This window comes from Primulina eburnea, unplaced genomic scaffold (assembly GCF_022965805.1).
Source record: "Primulina eburnea isolate SZY01 unplaced genomic scaffold, ASM2296580v1 ctg739_ERROPOS11973397, whole genome shotgun sequence".
In the NCBI taxonomy this organism is placed as follows: domain Eukaryota; kingdom Viridiplantae; phylum Streptophyta; class Magnoliopsida; order Lamiales; family Gesneriaceae; genus Primulina; species Primulina eburnea.
In genome coordinates this window covers 1,701,989-1,714,328 of record NW_027331510.1, presented here as the reverse complement: position 1 = coordinate 1,714,328, position 12,340 = coordinate 1,701,989, and the positions used below count along the sequence as shown (strand labels likewise).

General features: G+C 37.6%; 1 long non-coding RNA gene and 1 pseudogene across 1 annotated transcript; one reads left to right on the top strand and one right to left on the bottom strand.

The window, feature by feature from the left end:
* Window positions 1-5,643: 5,643 nt before the first annotated feature.
* On the top strand, window positions 5,644-10,053 carry LOC140821715 (ultraviolet-B receptor UVR8-like; annotated as a pseudogene).
* A 229-nt stretch (window positions 10,054-10,282) lies between these two features.
* On the bottom strand, window positions 10,283-11,424 carry LOC140822144 (uncharacterized). Its single transcript, XR_012115906.1, has 4 exons — window positions 11,213-11,424; window positions 10,939-11,116; window positions 10,745-10,793; window positions 10,283-10,663 (listed from the first exon to the last, which is right to left on the bottom strand). It is a non-coding gene; the product is annotated as an uncharacterized lncRNA (long non-coding RNA).
* Between the last annotated feature and the right edge of the window lie 916 nt (window positions 11,425-12,340).

Sequence of the window (12,340 nt, the reverse complement as noted above, 5' to 3'; positions counted from 1 at the left end):
GAATACTCGGAAAGGAGAAGGGGCACAGGACCCCGTGCTTGGGTCCGGGTGAGGGTCCGTGTCCGTGCGCAAATTTGACATTCAAGGGAAAACAAAGGCACGGACCCCGTGCCCTGGTCCGTGTGGGGGTCCGTGTCATCTCGCAAAACTGGCACTCCGGAGGAAACAAATGCACGGACCCCGTGCCAGGATCCGTGTATGGGTCCGTGTACCTGCGTAAATCAGAAACTTACGAAAATTCTGAACACCCAATGTTTATCCTTCTAGACTCGATTATACGGACCATGAACCGACATCTCGAGACCTATCCTAGCACTCCATAACATCAATCCAAGTCGTACAAACGTTCCAAATCAACAACGTTCGTTCTACGACACATACGACACCAAATACGGCAAAGGGCATCAAATCACTTCCTACGACTTCTAATTAATTCGAGTGCCTATCAACATGAAACGAAACCTCAAAAACACTCTTAACATCATTACTAACATACCCATACGCAGCAACAATCACCCGTCGATCTCCAACGAAGCCTGCAACATTGAAACTTCAAGAATACATCAATATCATAACTTTTCTGAAAACGCAGTTTGAGCAGTCCCACGAAAAACGCCATAACTCACTCAATATTTATCCAAAAATCTCGAATTTTATATCAAATCGAAGGCATCAAAACTTTCTACATTTTTCACGTTGAAAGTTTTCTCAAAATATGAACCGAAAAACGGCAGTTTTCACCAGAACAGTAAAAACGAAAATTGCAGATATGAAAAGTATTTCAAAAGTGATCCCAACGTGATTGCTCAAACTCCTACGCATCATACACATGGTTTTACGCATAAATAACAACGCACGCATAATATGACATGATCGACGCAGCAAGAACAGAATATACCTGCCTTTTTAACGATAAACGTTACCGAACGGCGTCACCGAAGCGAGAAAGGAGTGAGGGATGATCCGGGACGAACGTGGCACCGATTTCTTGCGATAAACTGAATGAAATCTTGCTGGGAAATACAGGGAAGGGGGCGGCTGCTATGCTAGTGAAGAACCCTAGCTTTCTTTCTCTCAAAATAATAAAAACTAGAATGAAACTTGTGTGTGTGTGTTTAGGCATGTATTACTGTGTGTAAAAGTGTGTTTGTGTGTGTGCAGCGTGTGTTTTAATTAAATTAAAATACTAACTTTTTACTTAATTAAAATAATTATCTACTAAGTAAACACTAACTCTCCTTTACCTTTAAAATAAAACCCCTTAATTAAAACAAATACACACTAATTTTTAATAAAATTCTCTAAACTCTTAAAATTACTAATTTGAATGGTTTAGGCTCAAAAATACTAAAACTCCACCATTTATTTAAAATACCCTCAAACTCAACTTAAAAATAAAATACCACGCTTTAAATTGCCAACATCGTCACCGGGTCTTTTCCTCAATCCCGCTTCGAATAAACGCCTGAAACATGAAACTCAAAAGACATTTTAACGTGCATCACGCAACATAATTAATTTAAAGATAATGCATTTAAATAAATCATGCATGACTAAAACTCCTTTAAAATTAATTAAATGCTTTAAAAATTTAAATTTAAATAAATGCATGGGTTTTACGTGTACGAAATTGGGCTCTACAATGTTGATAATTTAATTCTTTTTATTACTAACTTGCTTCGTTTTTGCGTAGGTGGACAAGATTTGAGGACAAATCTTTTTGAAGAAGGGGAGTATGATGTGAATCTGGCCGAGCATGATGTGCTAATGGATGGGAGAAGATTCAAGGAAGCATTGCTGGGGGTCATGAGCAAGCAAGAAGGGCTCGTAATGCATGGGAGTACGTTTGAAGGACAACGAAACATTATTCAAGCATGTATTTGGAGGACCGAGCGTACACGGACCCGAGCACGGACCCGTACACGGGGTCCGTGTCCTATACACCCGAGATGGAGAATTCCAGTGCGTACACGGACCCCCTTCCGGACCTCTACACGGGGTCCGTGTCCCTTGTTTCCGACGACGAGAATTTTATTCGAGCGAGCACGGACCCGTACACGGAGGTGCACACGGGGTCCGTGCCTGAGACGATTTTTGCGAGATTTTTCCTTCTTTAGAGTTTTATTTTGTTAGGTAACTAGATTTGATATCTTGTTGATTTTGTTACAATATATGGACGAAAATTTATCATTATAAAGATTTATTCATTGAGTTTAATCATATTTTGTGAGTTTTTCTCTCAATTTCAAAGCTTGGCTTTGTATACACCTTTGTGTGTTTCTCAAATCAAACTTATCAAAGTTTATAACTTTGTGGCGTTTGTCAATTGTTCTTCACTCGGATTATCAAAGACGAGTTCTTTGAAAGTTCGCTTGAATTCCAATTGTTATCTCGTTAATATTTGTTGCTAAATTCTTGTTAATTTAGAGGTGAATATTACACCCTTACTTGTGTCAAAAAGATCGGGACAACACAACCGTTTCTTTATTTCATCGAATCGAGGGCGTGACTCCGTTTTTGAGCACGTTTGCTTTTTGTGTTTGAAGAATCGCGTCACCTTCATAACATCATGCGAAACCTAGTCGATCTCCTATCACCATTCCGGCATTTTCGCGATCATAATTCTCAACTCGGACCATCTAGATATGCTCAAAGTATCTCATATATCATTGAAGGTAAAAACTATGAGAAACCTACATATCCAAACTATATGTGCTATACAAGGAGCATCTCTTATGGTCTAAGAGATGTTGTTGATGTTTCTCTTTGTTTTTGAAAATCGGGTCTTGAATCACGAACAAGTCAGCAGCAAACAGAGCAAGTCGAGTCAAGGAAATCTCCTTTGTTCGCAAGACGAAATTGTCCGTATCAAAGTGTTATACGTTGCAAGCAATCGTCCCCAAGATACAACGACTTCAATCAAAAGAATGCAGCACTACAAACTTTTGAACACAGTGAACAATAATATGTTTGAACTTTCAAGTCTTTCGAAATAAAAGATGCAGCAATATGTGAAGAAGAAGCAATGTAGCGAAAATTATTCAGCAGCCAACTAATTGGTTGATGGGGATTATTTATAAAAGATGACCGGATGCGTTGAAGAGAAGCGTATTTCCATACCGGGTGCGGAGAAGAGTCACAATTGTAGGCAATGGACACATGGTTTGGTGCAAAAGCAGCCAAGAGTGGATGCTTCGAAAGCCAAGGGACGCGCATGTATTCAGAAACAGCGCCGCGCGGCCGCGCGCGACTTTCTGTCGCGCACTCAGCAAGGCGCGCGTGCCCGCGCGAGAAGCTGCGCGGCCGCGCGCATTGTTCTGTTCGAAGGCCTGCCCGCACAGCAAGGCGCGCGCGCCCGCATGAGAAACTGCGGCCGCGCGCCTTGTTCTGTTTTGATGGTCAATCTTTGGCTTCGGATCATCAGTGTCAGCTAAATTCATTGCCATGTGTGATCCATTTTGTAATGCTTTTCAATAATTCCTCTTTTGTTGTATATTCGACATAATACCCAATCATCAAGCTGCATCAAGTGCACACATAAGAAGATAATTGTGAAATCAAGTTTGCAGATCACATATGAAAATTTGTCCAAATTAATTATAACCTATCTGGCAAAAAAAAATCAAGATGCACGAGTGAGCAATAGTTCCCTCAAGTTGTTTCTCTTTCCAGCAGATCTGTCCACGTTAGCTAGACGATATTCATGCATAATCCAATTAGTCTTGATACCCTTTGGAGCTTTTCCGACATAAAACACCAAAGCCTTTATATATATGAGTTAGATTTTATAGATGGCCAGCTAAGATATACGTACCAAAACAACGGAACCGAACTTTAGAAACTTGAACGAATTAACACATTTATCATACAAAGCAATCTAAACAAGCCATGATCAGAGATACCAAACATCAGGAAAAAAATATCTGTTCCAAGTTCCACCAATAATTTTTGAGAACAATTATTAATAATAAAAAATCGAACTTCTTTACCCGATATTTCTAAAACTCAACCACCAAACTAGTTTGGTTCTCCAGGTGGCGGAGCCAGGAATCCGATTATACCCGAGCTAGATTTTTAAACTCTAAAATCCTTTAATATTTTAAATTGATCAACCCGAGCTAATATCAAATTTATCCAAAATTATAAAAATAATTACATATAAATTTTTTAAAAAAATTTTGGAACACCCGGGCTAAAGCCCGGGTGAATAATGGCGTGCCTCCGCCCGTCGATTTTGGTCATATCAAATTCGACTACCCACTAACCAGAGATGCAAGAAAATGAAGAACATATTACGGCCAACTTTCAAATACCATCTTAATTTACCTCAAATCACATTGGACTCAATCTTGATAACAAGTGATAAACTTGGAGCATTTCAAGTTAACCATTCAACATTCTCGTGAATTACTCGAAGCAACAAATTAATGAAGTGTGTCTGTGTCTGTTTCTGTTTCTGTGTCCGTGTGTCCGTCAAAAACTAGGAACGGAAATAAAGAAATAGGTACCAGGAAGGTCCCATGGATCGAACTTATACAGATCAATCTCAGCAATGATGTGAACATCAATTTGCTGGTCAGAGCACTTGCGGCAGAGGTAATGCACCACCAGCTCCTCGTCGGTCGGATGGAACCTGAATCCCGCCGGCAGAATCAACTCCTGATCACCACCCTTCATTCACACTCGGGAATTCTTCGTTTTTTTTTTAAAAAAATTCAACGATTTTGCTACGCGCAATTAGTTTGGAAGGAAAGAAAGAGGTGTGGGTGGGCGACGGTGCAGCTGACTGCAATTCTGCGAGTCTTAGTGCACGTGGGGGTATTTCCATTATACTATTAATAATTAATTAATGACATTTATTTATTTCTTTTACTATTATAAATGACTAAATGGTCAAACATTTTAATTTTACTAGTTTTGGGTGTGTCATAATTATTATCAAAATCTATATCAAATCGAATGAAAATATATTATTTAGGCAAAAACTTGTGTGAGACGGTCTCACGGGTTCTATTTGTGAGACAGATCTCTTATTTGGATCATCCATGAAAAAGTATTACTTTTTATGTTAAGAGTATTATTTTTTATTGTGAATATGGGTATGATTGACCCGTCTCACAGATTAAGTTCCGTGAGACGGTCTCACATGAGATTCACTGTATTATTTAAAAAAAAATTGGAATAATTTTATTTTTTAAGTTACTTGAATTTGTTTTTAATCCTATTTTATGATATTATTAAAAATAAATAAATATAATTGTTTTATTATCCAAACTGTAATGATATTAATGAGGTTGATCGCAGACAAGAAATAGAAGTTGACTCTCTAATCATAGAATTCCAAGTGGATGGGAAACCTCACGTGTGGTCACCGCTTTCGTCACCCTCACCAAACTCTCGTGAAAAAGAGCAAATTAATTTAAGGGAGACATATACTATGAGAGAATGATAACTTTGGGTGATTTGAATTTGTTCGAAATCTATGTACTGCATAAGTTATCTTATTTAAATCATATATTAATTTTTATTTATAATTAGTATTTATGTGTGTGACACATATTACATATATTAAATTTTTAATTTTTTTATAATTGATATTTATATGCACAAAAATTCCTAAAATATTTGTGACGTGGAATTTATTTCTGGAAGTGTATCATCCATGAAACGATGGATTCCGAAAAAGATACGCTCTCCCGTTCAACTTGCAACCACCGCTGAAACATACCCGAAATTTGAACCTTTTTTAGCTACGCAGCCACGGTCTTCATCAAAACACACGTTCTTTGAGAACTTGCCGTAGAAGCCCACAGGTGCAGTGGCATCCCAATAATTATGGCCTCCAAAACTGTTGTCATTGCTTGGTCTCCCCCGTTACCTCAGCAAACTACAGTCACCCTTCATGCTCTGTTCTCAATTTTCACTCCTTTCTTTCTTTTTTCAATGGTTTTTTAGGGGTTCTGGAGAAGATGGGCAGATGGGAATGGGAAACAGTGAGGAGAAAGAATGGGTTTGTGCCATTTCTGCTCTGAGTTCTAGCAACGTTTGCTCCGTCGTGGCCGGCAGCCGCAACTCCCTTGCTATATGTGATGACGGAAAGGTTTTGATTTTGAAGTCCTTTATCTTGGTTTTACTGTGAAGATGATGGGACTACACTGTGTTTGATTTTTTACTTTTGATGATTTAGTTATTTACATGGGGCTGGAATCAAAGAGGAACACTGGGCCATCCACAGGAAACAAAAAATGAGAATGCTCCTAGCTAAGTTAAGGCACTTGCCAATGTCAAAATTATTCAGGTGTCTCGTGGTTTCTTTTCTGTGATTTATTCATTTATTTTGACAATGGTGTAGAGTTTGGCATTCTTTGTCAGTAAAGTGTCTGGTTTTGATCATAGGCTGCTATTGGCGGCTGGCATTGCTTATCCGTTGACGAACAAGGTCGAGCTTATGCATGGGGTACGCTTATAACTTTTTAAATGTGTCTATAGAGGCCAATAATGAGAGCTAGGGATAAAAATTTTAACGTTTCTGCTTTCAAAGTTATTTGTGGTTGGTAGTTGGAAATTTTGATCTTGTGCGTTGGATAGTGTCATAGGGTGTGATTCAAATGTGGACGCAAAAGTGGAGTTAGCTCCTTTTGTTTCTGAAGGGCGAACCCTCTTTTGTGCAGGTGGGAATGAGTATGGACAATGTGGTGAAGAACCTGAACGGAAAGAAGACACGAGCAAACCTGTCAGAAGAGATATAATCATTCCACAGCGATGCGTACCAAGACTATCTGTTCGTCAGGTGGTTAAACTTGTGTGTCAGTTTTGAAATATGGAATTATAAGCATTTTAACACTCATTTCCCCTTGGATGGTAGGGTAATTAATATGAACAAAATTGTAGCAGTGAACTTGGTACTGAATTGAAATGTTTTCAGTATCAAGCATAACTGATGATTATTTTTCTAGATGAACTTTGATTACCATCGATAGTTCTTATCACCTTTGCAAACCCCCCAAGGAATTAGAATTATTTTGTATCAACCCAAGAAGTAGCATTTTACATTTTTGCTATGTGTTTGATATTCTAATGTATATGCAATACCCATGCACCAAGCCACTAATCAGATTCACCAGTTAAAGTCCAAACTTTCTCATCCCACAGGTAGCTGGTGGTGGCACTCATTCTGTTGTTCTTACCCGAGAAGGACATGTATGGACATGGGGTCAACCATGGCCTCCTGGAGACATGTATGTTTGGTTTAGTGAAGTCTGAGATAAATATATTATTTATTGTCTGATTTTTTCATGTTGCAAGCATTAATTGGATTTATTAGCTTAGTCAGTTGCTTACACTTGTTTAACTTTAATCAATTTTCAGAAAGCAAATTTCCACCCCAGTGTGAGTGCAAGGTCTTGATAGTGTTAGGCTAATTGCAGGTGGTGCCTTTCATAATTTAGTCCTTCTTGATGATGGAACTTTGATGGCTTGGGGCAATAATGAGTATGGTCAGCTTGGAACTGGTGATACCCAACCAAGATCACAACCTATTCATCTCCAGGGCCTCTCTGATCTTACTTTGGTTTGTGTTACTATCCTCTATATAGTCTCTGGTGGCCATTAGTTTCCTTTTTCCAATGCATAGAAACTTGTGAGCATTTTATTTTTGCCACGAGTCAGTGTTGGTTCATTATATCGAATTCAACCAACTGCTTTGGTTGGTCTTTCATAGTATCGATAATTTTTTATGCTATATGAATTATGACCTTTGATAATTGTTTTGTATGAATCTTGTAGACCATAAAGAAAAAAAAATGTTTTCTTTGAAAAAGTCTTAATTTCCCCCATTGCCAAAAAAAAAAAACAGCGAAAGCCTCTGAATTTCTATGATGAAAGAGATGGCAATGGGGGATTTACAAATTGTTAGGGATCTGATGTTTTAGTGATCAGCAAGTTTAAGTGTGTCTTCTGAACAAAATCAGAGAATAGATATGGAATTTTGAAGGTTATACGTCATAAAATTAATGGTATCATATGGCAATATCAATTTGGAGTTCTGTGACAAAAGAGTAAAAGTTTAGAACTTATTGCCATGATAAGTTTTGAGAAATTGAAAGTCTTCTGTATTATTTATGGTTGGAGTTAGAGATTCTATGCATTGATGTCCAGGTTGATATTGCTGCTGGAGGATGGCATTCTACTGCATTGACTGATGATGGAGAGGTATATATTAAATCTCTTCATTCTGTTAAACATTTGCACATTTGAACGCATCTCTGTGCTACTATGTACACAAGAACAATGCGTGGCCATTCAGACATGAAGAGAAGCTAAATACCTTAATTTCATCTTATTTTTTGGCAACATGTTCCCTGCCTTTCTGGTTCTCTTAGGCAGCAATCTGTTGGTTTGACCTGAAATATATCCTTGCAGTTTTTTCCACTTTTGTTACTGCTGCTATTTGGGATATTTATATTTGTAACAGTGTATTGGGAGTCCTTAGCCAGGACATTGGCTCGTATCTTAGGATTACTGAAATTATTTACTGTAAACATCACTGCATTTATTTTGTGTCGAATGCAACCACGCCACCACTCATAATTCCCCATAACAACCCCCCACCCCCACCCTTTGCTTGGCACCAAATGATTATATTTTTTTCAATACATCAACCAAATTCTGATAATAGCAAATTCTCTCTTTACTTCAGTTTAATCTCTCTTTTGGTGTTTTTTCCTTTTGTTTGCTGTTTATCCACTATGGAGTCTTAATATACAGTTATGAATCTTGTTAAAGTTAAGTGATGACTGTCTACCTAATTCATGTTTTTCTTTAGGTGTATGGTTGGGGCAGAGGAGAGCACGGAAGACTTGGATTTGGAGATGACAAGAGCAGCAAAATGGTTCCTCAAAGGGTTCAACTTTTAGTTGGCGAGGACATTGTTCAGGTTCTTACATGTGTCAGCATCCTTGTGATTCTTATATTATAAAATTGTAATGGCTTGAATAAAAATGTAACAAATGAATTGCTCCTTCAACGTTCCATTCAGGGCCAACAGTATTGTGTAACTGCATGTGTGTGGTGGTGCAAAAAACACCTTAACTTACATTTTATTGTAGCGTGAATTTGAGTATTGAACTAAACCAAATCCTAGCTTTTGCTCTTTAAGACTGGTGACATATCTATGTTTGTCCTAACTGACTTATATTTATTTACGACTTATTTTCTTTTCTATGTTTTGTGGTTTGTCCCTTTATGATGAGCAATTAGGCAATTTTGAGACGTGAACATCTTGTTTTGTTATTTATAGTATGCATTTTTGAAAAATCAAATGATAAAAACTTTTCTCTTCTTTGCAGGTTTCTTGTGGAGGTACTCACTCCGGTTGCATTAACGAGGGATGGCCGCATGTATTCAGTGAGTGCTTTACGCTTCTTTTAATCTTATTTATGCAACAAATGGACATACTATTAGCCCACCAAACATTACATGCTCTTCATTAAAATAAACTAGCGTTAATATATATATACCCATTAAATGCATCTTTGTTACACTCGTTAAATGCTTTTTACTCTTTGATGTGCATTTTTGTTGGCGTAGAAATTCAATTAGGAGCAACACAAGATCGGCTAAACTTTCTATTTCCATTTAACGTTTAACTTGAATCCAAGGGATTTTCAAGGCAGTCGTCAACTTATCTTGATGCTTGCAGTTTGGACGAGGGGACCATGGACGTTTGGGATATGGACGAAAGGTGACCACAGGACATCCAGCTGAAGTTCCCATAGCAATTCCACCTCCTAAAGGCACTGCAGCTGAAGGCCGGTGGTGTGCTAAACTAGTTGCTTGTGGTGGCCGTCACACACTGGCAATAGCCGAATGGCACGTTTCTGAAACTGATCAGGTACTCTGAAGCGCTAAAAAAGTGATGGGTCTACGAGAAATGGCCCAGAAGAGAAGCTTGTATAATAGATATGGGGTACTGTTAGCTACCTTGGATATCTGTATTGCACTCTCGCCATACATTGATACAACTTACCAACTATAATATGTTTTTCAAGTTTAGTTTTTTGGAGAAAAAAATATGTAACTTAATAATTTGCTTTTTGGGTAAATTGCGAAAACACCTTAAGAATTGATCTAATGGCCGTAAATACCATCGGAGGTTGTAAGCTGACCGTTGCATTTTTTGAAAAGTAATGCATAAAATTTGAAAATATTTAAATTTGGGAATATTACTACCACTATTTAATCTTTCTGTTGGATTACATGAAACTTTCGCCATTAACTCTTTCGTCCTCTGCCATCATGTTTTCATGTTCCACTACCAATCTGTTGCATCAGCATCACAAAGCTTTACTAGAATAACTATTTTCTACTTGCAAGCAACGAAATCTCTCTAGTTATTAAAATTCTTGCAACTCGGAAATGCCACATTCTGGTAGATTCTAATACCTCACTACACTTAATAATCACTTTGTTCAGACTATGGACAAACATCTGACCATCCTGTTGAAACCTGAAAGATTGTGAACTTGGAAATTGTGGTATTCTTTGGGTGTCCTTAACCTTGGTAAGTCGGCCCGTATCTGCTGTTAAATATTCCAGCATGCAGAAGAAGCAGGTAGAGTAGTTGGCTGAGTCCTGATATCGCAATAAACGCTTCCAGCGTTTGCTGCGAGTTGCAAGATTAAAATTCAAGAATCGGTCGGTGATGGATGCAATGAATATTCTATGTTGAGTTTAGACACCTTACCAAGCGTTTACCCCTGTGTCCTCCCATTATGATTTGCTTGCAAACAAGACTGTGTCAATTGGCAAATAATATGGAATGTTTAGAACACAAACAAGCTTGGGGCATGATAATGACGTAGGCTACGAAGGAATGGTTATGCATGATATTCTAGATCATCTTTTCTCAAGAGATTGAAGATTATATGTGATGGATACCCAAAAGCCAGAGCAGTAATCCCCAATGAGATGATTGCGGATGTTGCAGCACTTGCAAGTCCAACACTGTTTCAGACACGAAGTTGCAAGTATCCCTGAAACACCGAGCATATCCCCATCGTACCAGCGATCAACGCAAATATGAGAAGGAAAATCGTCTAAGGATTTCCACCCAGGTCTGCACATGCAAGCCATTAGCCTAGCCTAGTTGGAAGCTGCACGCGATGACTTTCGAGATATATATAAACTGAGAGGGTTAGTACTTAGTACTAACGGGGATGATTCTGCTCTCCATCGATGTATTTGTCGAGAGACCAACCAGCCAGCCCCACAACGATCACATAAACCACGAAATTCACTGTCAGCAGAGGTCCCATCAGCCTTCTTCCACCATTTCCAACCGCCATCGATCTTCAAATCAATCTCAAAACCCACGAGTCTCCCTTAAACCTATTCGTTCCTCTGGTGTGTGCGTGTATGTGCTTTGATTTCTCTGCAGAACTTGCGAAATTCGAGGTAGGTTTGTGGTAATAAATGGAATGATGATGCATGTATTTTTTTGCTTGTGTAAGACTCGAGCATCCAAGGGAAGTGACTGGATCATCATCATCGTTATCATCTACTTTACTCTGACTTATTTAAAAATAAATCATGCCTCTGAATTCATTAAAACGATACTTATTTGCGGGCACATATAATTGAAATTATAAAAATATTCCATTTTTATTTAATAAAAAAACCATAATAATAAATTTGTATCTCATATATAAATACTATGTATATTCTAATAAAATATTATTTTAGCTCTATATATATTTTTAAATAACCATATTATGAACATAAAAATTATTGGAAAATACAAATTTTATTTTAATATAATCTCTATATTTTCAAAACTAAAATATTTATTAACACCAAAATGCTCAATATGTAGAGTATGAGAAGCAGTACTAGTTTTAAATTATAATAATGCACGACTAAAAATATTTGCAGGCGTCGACTCCAAGTACCTAGGCGCACGGCGATGGTTAATGCTACTTTAGCTAGTTGCCTACTTTTGTTTTTGTGCTAGGTAGGAGGCCATGCAGATATCATTTTGAGCATATTGTTGCATACACTATCGATAATATTATTAATTTTAGATTATTCATAAATATTCCATGTTTGTTTCATACGTTATTTTAGCATAACCTCGATTTATTGACGAACAAAAGAACTCTTCGTTTCTTCCACATTCAATGATCCAGTAAATTAATTAAAACAATAGAATAGGGCAGAGTTTATTCACTATTGAAAACAATCATTTATATGAACAAATAACAACTTTATTTTCATCCATCATACATAACTAAATGTCCCATTGAAAGTTACATGGTACGTACGGTCGCATCCCGTATTATTA